The following is a 13,939-nucleotide window of genomic DNA, read 5'->3' as shown; positions in this document are numbered from 1 at the left end:
CAATATAGCGTCCCAGAAATGACTGGTGTAAAAAATCAGGATATCGTCAATATAGCGAGCCACAAATGACTGGTGTAAAATAAATCAGGATATCATCAATATAGCTTCCCACGAATGACTGGTGTACAAAAATCAGGATATCATCAATATAGCGTCCCACAAATGACTGGTGTAAAAAAATCTGAATATCGTCAATATTGCAAGCCACAAATAACTGGTGTAAAAAATCAGCATGTCATCAATATAGCGTCCCACATATGACTGGTGTAAAAAAAATCAGTATATAGTCAATATAGCGTCCCACAAATGACTGGTATAAAACAATCAGAATATGGTCAATATAGCAAGCCACAAATAACTGGTGTAAAAAATCAGGATGTCATCAATATAACTGGTGTGGCGTAATAAATATAACGTCCCACAAATGAGCAGTAAAAAATTAAGATATTGTCAATATAGCGAGACACAAATGACTGGTGTAAAAAAATCAGCATATCGTCAATATAGCGTCCCACGAATGACTGGTTTAAAAAAATCAGGATATCGTCAATATAGCGTCCCACAAATGGCTGGTGTAAAAAAAAATCAGGATATCGTCACGCCCCCTCCCATAGACTTGCATTGAGGGGGCAGGGTGTGACATCATGAGGGGGCGGGGCTATGACATCACGAGCTCCTGGCACCGTCTCCCACGTTCGGAACAGTTTGTTCCAAACGCTGAGCAGTGGAGTACCCCTTTCTTTTGGTCTCCAAATGTATCTGTACCTGATATATCAGATATTGATGTGTTAGTATATTGTGCACCACAAGTCCATGTTGGGCAAGTTATACAAGGATAGGCTTGGCCTATATAAAAGTCCCTGTGGTCACATAGACTTTTAGAAGGTTTTCTATTGATAAAGAGGTTTTCCAATCTTTAACAAAAACTGTGTACATACAATAATATAAGTCCGTTACCAGGTTTGTGTTAAGTGCAGAAAAATGACAACACTACCGTAAACCTTGTAATAGAGGAACATGGGGGCAGCTGTAAATAGAGGCAACGACTGCAAGAGGAGTCGAGGGAGCTCCAGTACTTTAGCTATATACGTACTTAGATACATAATTTATCATATGCATACAGTGAGTTTAATGTGAAATGTTCTTATCCATTTATGAACTGTATTCTTGATGGGGGGGGGGGGGGTAATATTAATTCATAGATCTCTATAAACAATATTAAGTAATAGACATTTAAGGCTGGTTATCTCCCACCAGGATCCAGCCTACTGTATTACACAAACCTCTGAACACAGTATGAAGTGTACGTGAAATCGACCTAAAGAAAATGTGACATCAGGAAATTACGTATTGTTGAAAACAAGTTTTTAACCATTTTTTTAAAGAATTTTTGGAATTTTTTTTTTCTAATTTACATTTTGTATTTAGAAATAATTGTGAAATCACGCAGTTTCCATTCTGGCCACTAGGCCTAAAACTAAGCTAAGACTTCCTGTTCTGTACTGATCACTTCCCAGCAGTCTCCTCCTTATCATCACAGACGGGAGTAAAGTTAAAGGTGACACCAGTGCATAGATAACAGAGGTACGCACAATAGCTTCTACTCACAGATCAGCCTCCCCTCCCTGTAGAATGACCTCAGCACAGGTTACCGAGCATGCTTAGACACCTTTCCCAATCCATATCAATGAGACAGCTCCTGTCTTTTGGTGCTTATTTCTATGGGGCTTGCTGTAAAGTATATTTCTTTTATTTTTATCTTGCTGGGTAGCACTAGGGTTTCACCTGTGAGGCTATAAATGAACCAACCAGGATGGGGCTTGTAGCTTGTCCCTCCCATTGTATGTGTGCTTAGATTCACACTGGAGGTGAATGAGGAGCAATCTGCAAGTCGGGCCTATGGCTGCCGTAATTTGGTTCCTGGTTTTATTTATTTGGGCAGGTAGGTTAGCTGATAGGTCCCGTACCATTTGAGAAACCTTGGCGTGGTGTGCGGGCTCAGGTATGTCCTTCATATAAGGATATACTGGCTAATGTCTCAATTTTACATCAGTTTTGAGGGTTAGCTAATGTCATTGTTTACATTAACCACATTGTGATCCATAGGTGCGGGTCCTCCACTCCAACGTAGGTGCACAACTGCACTTGGGGTGGAGCACCTTGTATCACCTTAGATCACATCAATGTAAGTGTTTATTTATTTTTTATTACTAAGAGCCGTGCTGTAAAGTATATTTCATATATGGCTGTCCCCGGTACTGCTGCAGTGTAATTTATTTCATCCAAGCTCATCTGCATCCATACATATTGAGCCCTTACATTACTTAAGTAGAGTCATGTGATCCCTGTTTAGTTTCCTAATAGATTACATGCTTTTCTGTGTGGTCAGCATCTAGTCTCTCTTGTGTGACTGACTTCCTGTTAACTACAAGGTCACATCATCACCTATAAAATTCCTCCCAGTAGCTCTCAGACCCCTCCCAACCAAATTCCACTCTCCTTGTTCCTTTGTATGTCCCTCTATGTATAGAGGGCTGCTGAATATGTTATTTCTTCCTTATCTATGGGACTACAGGTTCATTGATATAGTAGGGTAGTCAATACAAGGATAAGCCACAGAGTTCCTCTCTTCCACTGCTTTTTTTCATCTGCAGAATTTCTTGAGTGTCATATGAGATGCTGCTATACACAGAGCCTCCTGCTTGCAAGATATGAAAGTATCCTATCACAACGAGACAGGCTAAAGCTGCATCTGATATGAACACTGTGAGACTCTGCAGTGTGGGTTATAATCGAGATCTGCATCACTGATCTATCACAATGGGACATGCTGAAGCTGCATCTCATAGGAATACAGTGAGAATCTGCAGTGTAAGTTGTAAGGGAAAGAAAATCTGTCACTGATCTATCAGAAGGAAACATGCTGAAGCTGCATCTCAAAGGAACACTGTGAGACTCTGCAATGTGAGTTCTAATCGAGAGCTGCATCACTGACCTATCACAATGGGACATGCTGAAGCTGCATCTCATAGGAATACAGTGAGACTGCTGTGTAAGTTATAAGGAAAAGAAAATCTGTAACTGATCTATCACAAGGAAACATGCTGAAGCTGCATCTCATAGGAATATAGTGACACTCTGCAGCTTGAGTTATAGGGGACAGAAGATCTACGTCACTCATCTATCACATGCTGCACTTACTGTAGATAGGGCTTGGAGCAGAACTACTGCAGTGTGATGAGATGCCATCCAAATATAAGAAAAAGAGAAGCACAAGCAACAAAATACCAGGAATGCTGGGAAATGTAGTTCAGTAATGTCAGCGGTGGGGGAGGATGCAGCTAGCTTCTCCTCCTATATTGGTGTCAATACAGATCTGTATGGTGGAAAGTGGGACAGGTTTTACTTCCATCATTATCGGGTCTATAAGTAACAGGAGACGACAGAAGCTTCAAAGTCCAAAACCACGAAAGAAAGAGCAGAGACTGCATCGATCTGTCGGACAGGAAGCGCCGCACCATGTATCCAACAATGGAGACATTCAGGAAGGTGGAGCAGCAGCTTCTGACTTCAGGGATGAGAAGTTCTGTTCCCAGGAATTACCAGACTCATGTGACCAAGGTCACTGACCCGGAGGAGATGACTGCGGAGCCCCACATGGCGCCAAACCCATATATATCTATATACTGCATCATTCTCTCACTAGATATTTGTGCAATCAAATGATTACTCATACAAGTCCCCTAGGCGCACTAAGAAAGTGTAAAAAAGTGTTAAAAATATATCAAAATAACCCTACAATAAAATTAAAAAAGCAATAGTCCAACCAAATCAAATACAAGGTTACTAAAACCGCGCAGTGACCAGTGGAAAAATAATGCCAGAAGTGCTGCGTATTAATAACATCATAACTTAGAAAAAAATATAAGAATAAAAAGTGAATAAAAAGTAAAATCTACACAAAAATGGTACAATAAAAACTACAGATCACTTATATTCACTTAAAATAAAAGGAAAGCTATATATATATTGGTTATTATTGTAAGACTATGTTCACACTGAGGAACTGGAGAGGAATTTACGAAATTAATTTGCTTATTCTGCAGCGATTTATCCTTAAATGAAAGTTCCATTGACTTCCTCGGCTAAAAGTCCATTGAAATCAATGGGATATTTTATTTACTGATTAAATGAGTTTCGCCAGAAGGGTCTGTTCATACTAAGGAATTGGAGTGGAATTTGCGCAGAATGTGTGTGGAATACAAATAGAATTTCCATGTAAATTACATTACATACAAATTCAGCTCCATTTCCTCAGTATGAACAGACCCTAAACATATTGACCTACAGAATAAATTGGATTTTTTTTTTTTCAATTTCACACCACAAAAATTTTTTTGGGCGGTTTTATCGTACATTATATGGTAAAAGATTTAATTACAAGGTAATCCCACAAAAAACAAGCCCCCACATGGCTCGGTGGATGGAAAAATTTGTTATGGCGTTTAGAAGCCGAGGAGGAAAAAAACTAAAACCCAAAAAAGACAATTGGCTTGTTGTTAAGGGGTTAAAAAAAAATCTGCTCCAAATTTGTGGTAATTTACCCGTCGGGCAGATCTGAAGCCCACAACATGTCAAATTTGGTGTCCAAATCGCTGCAGAATGTCCCTACAGACAATTCTCCAATTCTCCAAGTTTTATTTTAGTTATTTATTTGGTAACGCAGATTTATTGTCAATTTAGAATCAAAATCCCAACGCTGTGTATCTCGTCTGCATAAACCACATCAAAATCCACGGCAGATAATTCTTAAAGGGGTACTCCGGCGCTAAGACATCTCATCCCCTATCCAAAGGGTAGGGGATAAGAAGCCTGATTGCGGGGGTCCTGCCACTGGGGACCCCCGTGATCTTGCACGCAGCACCCCGTTAGAATCAGTCCCCGGAGTGTGTTCACTCCCGGTCTGATTACTGGCGATCATGGGGATGGAGCATAGTGACGTCACGCCCCCGCCCCCTTGTGACGTCACGCCCCGCCCCCTCAATGCAAGCCTATGGGAGGGGGCGTGACAGCTGTCACGCCCCCTCCCATAGGCTTGCATTGAGGAGGCGGAGTCGTGACATCACAATGCTCCAGCCCCGTGATCGCCAGTAATCAGACCCGGAGCGAACATGCTCCGGGGACTAATTCTAACGGGGTGCTGAGTGCAAGATCATGGGGGACCCCCGCGATCAGGCATCTTATCCCCTATGCTTTGGATAGGGGATAAGATGTCTTAGCGCCGGAGTACCCCTTTAATAAAAGTGACAAAAAAATCAACAAAGTTCTATCAATCACCCAAAGTGCAAGAAAAGGTGCAAACGTGTTACACAAAAAAAAACGTGCACAAAGGATGCGGTCTATCCCAAGCTCTTCCCGATAGGAGAGAGGCCCCCCCCCCAACAAAGCAGGAGGACCCGGGGTTTTTGCAGGGAGGTGCGGAACCAAATGGCCACACCCAGAAGGGCTACCGCATCCTGACAAATCCTGCGGACACACAACACGCAAAAGTGACCCTCATTTACTAAGCTAAAACCAACTCGTTTTTGTCAGGTTATTTTGGCGCATAGTCGCCCTCATTTACTTAGAGTTTTGGGGTTTTACTAGTGTGAAATGTCTCAGACTTGCAGGATTCCCCTCTATGGAGATTCACAGCTTTTACCAGGCGGAATTTTCCAGCCACTTATTCACAGGCTTTTCTGTCAATTCGATAGTAAATAGATGGGGTTGTGGAAACCACGCCCCTTTCTGGGATGACCACACCCCCTTTGCGGCAGAACACACCCCCTTTTCAGCTTTTTGGAATCCAATGTTGAGTTTGCCATATTTTCCAGGCACACACTGTCGCACATTGGCGCAGACCGACACAGACACTATGGGGGAGATTTATCAAAACCCGTCCAGAGGAAAAGTTGCTGAGTTGCCCATAGCAACCAATCAGATCGCTGCTTTCATTTCGGAAAAGGCCTGTGAAACATGAAAGAAGCAATTTGATTGGTTGCTATGGGCAACTCAGCAACTTTTCCTCTGGACGGGTTTTGATAAATCTCCCCCTGTGCGCCAAAATAATCTGACAAAATCTATTCGGTTTCAGCTTAGTAAACGAGGGCGAGTGACTACAAAGTAATAAATAAGTGAATGTGCGCAGATATACTGCCCGGACATCCGGCCGGAGCTATAAGAACGTCTCCGATCCCAGCGAGAAGGTCGGGAATCAAGAGGCGAGTGTCACCGTGTAGAGGTTGGTGCAGGCGCATCCACTCAGTGAGCCCGTTCACTCCGGGAGTTTCGGCACCTCGGCAAAGTTCGTTGCATTTTCTGCTGCAGAATACGGTGACATAAAAGCTGCAGGATTGCAGACAACTCCATGAATTGCTGTGAACGGCAGACGTGGCTCCATAGTGACCGATACTACAAGAAGCCTCCATGGCGCCCGGACTCTACGGCCTCCTGTCTAATACCAGAACCGGACTCCCGGGACATGATGGACGGTGACATTGGAGCCAACATTCAGGGTCACGGTGGATACCTGGGGCAGCAGAGGTGGAGTCCATCAGCGTCTGGAACGCTCCCAGAGATGGCGGCGGTGACTTATATCAGCCGGGACGGAATAAATTATGGACGAGGAATCACAACCTGTTTAATATGGATGAAGCCGGAGAAGACATTGCTGATGTGGATATGAGACGATATCAGCCAATAAAAGACTTTTAAAGGGAAACTTAAAAGGGAAACTCCGACATCAGGTGAAAAAAAAAAATCATTAAAATTCTGCAGAACCTTATAACATTGTTAGAACTTCTCTGTCCCAGTACTAAGACCACCAAAAAATCCATTTGTTTAGGGGTCTTAGTCCTGTACTTACAGACTGAGCACTGCTCAGCACTACAACTCCCAGAATGCCTCTTTCCTGCAGCTCTTTATCCCTCCTGCCAGTTCACTGCCCAGAGCTGCTGCAGAACATCTTATTTCACAGCAGACTAACATAATTAGTGAGGTTGCAGCACCTGCTGTAGCATTTCCTGTCTGCTCCTCTGCCTGTGGCATTGCTGAGCACAAGGCAGCACGATGTAACCACTCCTCTTTCTTCCCTAAATGTACAAATATTATATAACAGCTGTTGCAACAGCTGGAGACACACTGTTTGGAATTCAAAACCAATTCCCTTCAGGGCCTGCTGCCCCTCCAGGTCTAAGTCCTATTTCTAGGGTTACCCCTTTAAAATATCACTTTTATTGATTTTATTATAATAATCTATATTATTGGATTATTTCTTCTATTATGGGTCATTTCCAATGTTCCCTATATTAGGTCCTCCCTTTTCTCTCCAATTCCTGGTGGAGAGTTAAAATACAATATACCCCAGCATCCCCCCGATTGGCATTTAGTGTCCTATACCTTGATAAAGCCGGAACATTGGATATGACCCATAATAGAGGAAATAATCCAATAATATAGATCCTTCAGAAAATAACCCCTAATCAGAATACACGTTTTGGATGGAACTTGGTTCCATTACCTGGTTGTATTTTTAATACACAGTTTTTGTATTATTTAGAGCACATTAAAGGGGTATTCCAGGTAAAAAAAACTTTTTTTTTCTTATATCAACTGGCTCCAGAAAGTTAAACAGATTTGTAAATTACTTCTATTAAAAAATCTTAATCCTTCCAATAATTATCAGCTGCTGAAGTTGAGTTGTTGTTGTTGTTTTCTGTCTGGCAACAGTGCTCTCTGCTGACATCTCTGCTTGTCTCGGGAACTGCACAGAGTAGGAGAGGCTTGCTATGGGGATTTGCTTCTAAACTGGGCGGTTCCCGAGACACGTGTCATCAGAGAGCACTTAGACAGAAAAGAACAACTCAACTTCAGCAGCTCATAAGTACCGGAAGGATTAAGATTTTTTAATAGAAGCAATTTACAAATCTGTTTAACTTTCTGGAGCCAGTTGATATATATATATAAGTTTTTTTTTTCCCCTGGATAACCCCTTTAAAGGGGTTATTTTAATAAAATCAATAAAAGTGATATTTTAAAGGGGTAGACCTAGAAATAGGGCTTAGTCCTGGAGGGGCATCAGGCCCTGAAGGGAATTGGCTTTGAATTATTATTTACCCTGTGTACTCCATGGGAGATTGATTATAAAGTTTACACTGTTTGGAAAACACTGCTGGGGGAGGGGCGGTCAGTGAGGGCAGAAATGTTTTAACAAATCCGCAGCAAAATGCCTGTGTGCGCAAATTCATTGCAGATCCTGTACACGGGAATGTGCCCATAAAAATGAGACTGAAATCCATTCACCTGCTGTACAGACGCCCTCCCCAGACGTACGGAGGGATCTGTAAGTAGTTAAAAGTTCTCCAACAAATCAGTCACATGTTAATTTGCGCTAAGTCCCCGTTCACACGATCAGGATTTACACTAAAATGATCAGATCCACTAACAAATAGATAGATGTAAAGGGGGGCTCACACTGAAACAAAACTCTGCCATCTAAATGCAGGATACAGAAATGAATTGATCTCAATTAATCAAACATGTCCTCTGGGTCCAGAATGTGTGTTAAATGGACAATGTCAACTTTTTTATTTTTATATATGTTGTAGTAATTATGTATTACAACATATCCCTAATTTACTTCTATTATTTATTTTGTGTTTAAATTATTTTATTTTGCACTTGAAATCCGGCCACTAGGGGTCTCCCTCCGAGTATCCGGCTGCAGCTGAATTCGGACCGATCCCGGCCATCACGCCCCCTCCCATAGACTTGCATTGAGGGGATGGGCGTGACGTCACACGGGGGGCGGAGTCCTGACGTCACGGACTTCCGTTCCAGGAGTCGTGACTCACACCCTCCAGCGGTTCCGGTGAGAACACAGGTGGGTGCCGCAAGCAATAATGCGGGGGTCCCCAGCGGCGGGACCCCCGCGATCAGACATCCTTTGGATAGGGGATAAGATGTCTAGGGTGGGAGTACCCCTTTAATGTAGGGAAATTCCATGTTGACCAAAATTTAAATAAATAAAACAGAATAAATAAAATGAAACAGTAAATATCAGATCTAAATAGATGGAAAATATTTGTAAATTGTTCTTCTATTTGCCATTCATCTATTTAGATCTGATATTTATTCTTTTCTTTTCTTTATTCTTTTCTTTTACGGCATTTCCTACATTAACACAGACTGGACCTAGAGAACTTGATCAGTTCTGTATCCTGCAGATCCATTAATAACAGACGTCACTTATTGTTTCTTACCGATCTCTGTCCAGGACGGATTCCACCATCTTGTCGTATTTATTATGAACAATACATTTCTGCTGTTTTTGGATATTTTTGCGCTTACGACGGACTTTTACATGGCCCCAGCTGTGTCATCCACCCTCCTGTGATAACTGAAAAGACTCAAGATAAGAAGGAACAGACCATGTCTACGTCCCGGCATCGGCCCGAACACAACGCGATGGACGCTGCAGCACTATATACAGTCTGTGTCGTTATCGCGGTGTCCAGCGGAGTCTTTATAACTCATCCATTCTGCACCTTGGGCAGCGGATGTTGGTTATAACTATATAATAGTCTACATCAAGGTAACTGACAGGTAACACCTATATATAGATAACACAGGATCCACCATTCACTATAGACTGACACCTCCTGTATGTAGAGATCACTTCTCAGCAGTCTCCTCCTCATCATCACAGACAGGATTACACTGACAGGTAACATCTATATATAGATAACACAGGATCCACCATTCACTATAGACTGACACCTCCTGTATGTAGAGATCACTTCTCAGCAGTCTCCTCATCATCACAGACAGGATTATACTGACAGGTAACACCTATATATATAGATAACACAGGATCCACCATTCACTATAGACTGACACTCCTGTATGTAGAGATCACTTCTCAGCAGTCTCCTCATCATCATCACAGACAGGATTACACTGACAGGTAACACCTATATATATAGATAACACAGGATCCACCATTCACTATAGACTGACACTCCTGTATGTAGAGATCACTTCTCAGCAGTCTCCTCCTCATCATCACAGACAGGATTACACTGACAGGTAACACTTATATATAGATAACACAGGATCCACCATTCACTATAGACTGACACTCCTGTATGTAGAGATCACTTCTCAGCAGTCTCCTCATCATCATCACAGACAGGATTACACTGACAGGTAACACCTATATATAGATAACACAGGATCCACCATTCACTATAGACTGACCCCTCCTCTTCTGTAGAGATCACTTCTCAGCAGTCTCCTCCTCATCATCACAGACAGGATTACACTGACAGGTAACACCTATATATAGATAACACAGGATCCACCATTCACTATAGACTGACATCTCCTGTTCTGTAGAGATCACTTCTCAGCAGTCTCCTCATCATCATCACAGACAGGATTACACTGACAGGTAACACCTATATATAGATAACACAGGATCCACCATTCACTATAGACTGACACCTCCTGTATGTAGAGATCACTTCTCAGCAGTCTCTTCCTCATCATCACAGACAGGATTACACTGACAGGTAACACCTATATATAGATAACACAGGATCCACCATTCACTATAGACTGACCCCTCCTTTATGTAGAGATCACTTCTCAGCAGTCTCATCATCATCATCACAGACAGGATTACACTGACAGGTAACACCTATATATAGATAACACAGGATCCACCATTCACTATAGACTGACCCCTCCTGTTCTGTAGAGATCACTTCTCAGCAGTCTCCTCATCATCATCACAGACAGGATTACACTTATATATAGATAACACAGGATCCACCATTCACTATAGACTGACCCCTCCTGTTCTGTAGAGATCACTTCTCAGCATTCTCCTCATCATCACAGACTGGATTACACTGACGGGTAGCACGTATATATAGATAACACAGGATCCACCATTCACTATAGACTGACACCTCCAGTTCTGTAGAGATCACTTCTCAGCAGTCTCCTCATCATCATCATCACAGACAGGATTACACTGACAGGTAACATCTATATATAGATAACACAGGATCCGCCATTCACTATGGACTGACACCTCCTGTATGTAGAGATCACTTCTCAGCAGTCTCCTCATCATCACAGACAGGATTACACTGACAGGTAACACCTATATATAGATAACACAGGATCCACCATTCATGATAGGTGATGGTTGTTCCTCTCCCTGCACAGGTCCCAGAGCATGCCCACAACCATCTTTCCTATAATAGTCTATAAATGAAGAACAGAACCTCCTCTTCCTCCCTATAAGAGCGGATGACTCCATTTTCTCTTATCTCAGCCGACGGTCGGACGCGGTTTCTTTCTACAGGATTCCGTACGCAGCGATAGCAGAAGCTCCATACAGTGTCCTAGTGATGGCCGAGGGCTGTTAGAGTTCCCCTTTAACCATGTCTGTAGTATAAATGATGTCAATGATTTTCCCACCATTAGTGATGACAATAGATGAGGACACCATCACTTCCTGTCTGCCCCCGGCACATCCACCCTCTGTATGTAAGGGCGCCGGGCGTGTGGAGGATAGTGAGGGTCCCCGAGTCAGACCCAATGGAGGATGAAGGGGCCGAGCAATGGAAACTGAGGCCTCATCTATGTAACATTTTCATGCTGCCCGAACCTTGAGTGTCCCCCAACATCCCCCAGCGTGCACCTTGTGATAATCCTGCCCACAGAGACAGCATGTCCTGCATAACAAGGTGTAATGATCTGCAGTACCCCACATGTCCTGCATAACAAGGTGTAATGATCTGCAGTACCCCACATGTCCTGGATATCTAGGTGTAATGGTCTGCAGTACCCCACATGTCCTGCATAACTAGGTGTAATGATCTGCAGTACCCCACATGTCCTGCATAACAAGGTGTAATGATCTGCAGTACCCCACATGTTCTGCATGTCTAGGTGTAATGATCTGCAGTACCCCACATGTCCTGCATAACAAGGTGTAATGATCTGCAGTACCCCACATGTCCTGCATAACAAGGTGTAATGATCTGCAGTACCCCACATGTCCTGCATATCTAGGTGTAATGGTCTGCAGTACCCCACATGTCCTGCATAACTAGGTGTAATGATCTGCAGTACCCCACATGTCCTGCATAACAAGGTGTAATGATCTGCAGTACCCCACATGTCCTGCATAACAAGGTGTAATGATCTGCAGTACCCCACATGTTCTGCATGTCTAGGTGTAATGATCTGCAGTACCCCACATGTCCTGCATAACAAGGTGTAATGATCTGCAGTACCCCATATGTTCTGCATATCTAGGTGTAATGGTCTGCAGTACCCCACATGTCCTGCATAACAAGGTGTAATGATCTGCAGTACCCCACATGTCCTGCATATCTAGGTGTAATGGTCTGCAGTACCCCACATGTCCTGCATAACTAGGTGTAATGATCTGCAGTACCCCACATGTCCTGCATAACAAGGTGTAATGATCTGCAGTACCCCACATGTTCTGCATGTCTAGGTGTAATGATCTGCAGTACCCCACATGTCCTGCATAACAAGGTGTAATGATCTGCAGTACCCCATATGTTCTGCATATCTAGGTGTAATGGTCTGCAGTACCCCACATGTCCTGCATAACAAGGTGTAATGATCTGCAGTACCCCACATGTTCTGCATAACAAGGTGTAATGATCTGCAGTACCCCACATGTTCTGCATAACTAGGTGTAATGATCTGCAGTACCCCACATGTTCTGCATGTCTAGGTGTAATGATCTGCAGTACCCCACATGTTCTGCATATCTAGGTGTAATGGTCTGCAGGACCCCACATGTTCTGCATGTCTAGGTGTAATGGTCTGCAGTACCCCACATGTCCTGCATAACAAGGTGTAATGATCTGCAGTACCCCACATGTTCTGCATGTCTAGGTGTAATAGTCTGCAGTACCCCACATGTTCTGCATAACTAGGTGTAATGGTCTGCAGGACCCCACATGTCCTGCATAACTAGGTGTAATGGTCTGCAGTACCCCACATGTTCTGCATAACTAGGTGTAATGATCTGCAGTACCCCACATGTTCTGCATAACTAGGTGTAATGATCTGCAGTACCCCACATGTTCTGCATGTCTAGGTGTAATGGTCTGCAGTCACCCCATCATTCCACATGTTCTGCATGTCTAGGTGTAATGATCTGCAGTACCCCACATGTTCTGCATGTCTAGGTGTAATAGTCTGCAGTACCCCACATGTTCTGCATGTCTAGGTGTAATGGTCTGCAGTACTCCCACATGTTCTGCATGTCTAGGTGTAATGATCTGCAGTACCCCACATGTTCTGCATATCTAGGTGTAATGGTCTGCAGGACCCCACATGTTCTGCATGTCTAGGTGTAATGATCTGCAGTACCCCACATGTTCTGCATGTCTAGGTGTAATGGTCTGCAGTCACCCCATCATTCCACATGTTCTGCATGTCTAGGTGTAATGGTCTGCAGGACCCCACATGTTCTGCATGTCTAGGTGTAATGATCTGCAGTACCCCACATGTTCTGCATGTCTAGGTGTAATGGTCTGCAGTCACCCCATCATTCCACATGTTCTGCATGTCTAGGTGTAATGGTCTGCAGGACCCCACATGTTCTGCATGTCTAGGTGTAATGATCTGCAGTACCCCACATGTTCTGCATGTCTAGGTGTAATGGTCTGCAGTCACCCCATCATTCCACATGTTCTGCATGTCTAGGTGTAATGGTCTGCAGTACCCCACATGTTCTGCATGTCTAGGTGTAATGATCTGCAGTACCCCCATCATTCCACATGTTCTGCAGTGCAGCAGTCCGCCCAGAGGAGAAATGCTCTGCAGAGATGGTGTTAGTGGA

At 43.3% G+C, this 13,939-nt stretch overlaps 1 protein-coding gene across 5 annotated transcripts in view; it reads right to left on the bottom strand.

Annotated features, from left to right (window-relative positions):
- The window catches only part of ST3GAL3 (ST3 beta-galactoside alpha-2,3-sialyltransferase 3), a 298,525-nt gene that overhangs the window by 262,913 nt on the left and 21,673 nt on the right, over nt 1-13,939 (bottom strand). The gene's annotated exons all lie outside the window — the stretch shown is intronic.

The sequence above is a fragment of the Hyla sarda genome, chromosome 7, assembly GCF_029499605.1.
Source record: "Hyla sarda isolate aHylSar1 chromosome 7, aHylSar1.hap1, whole genome shotgun sequence".
Lineage (NCBI taxonomy): Eukaryota > Metazoa > Chordata > Amphibia > Anura > Hylidae > Hyla > Hyla sarda.
The sequence above is the reverse complement of the archived record's forward strand: the minus strand, read 5'-3'. Positions and strand labels throughout refer to the sequence as shown.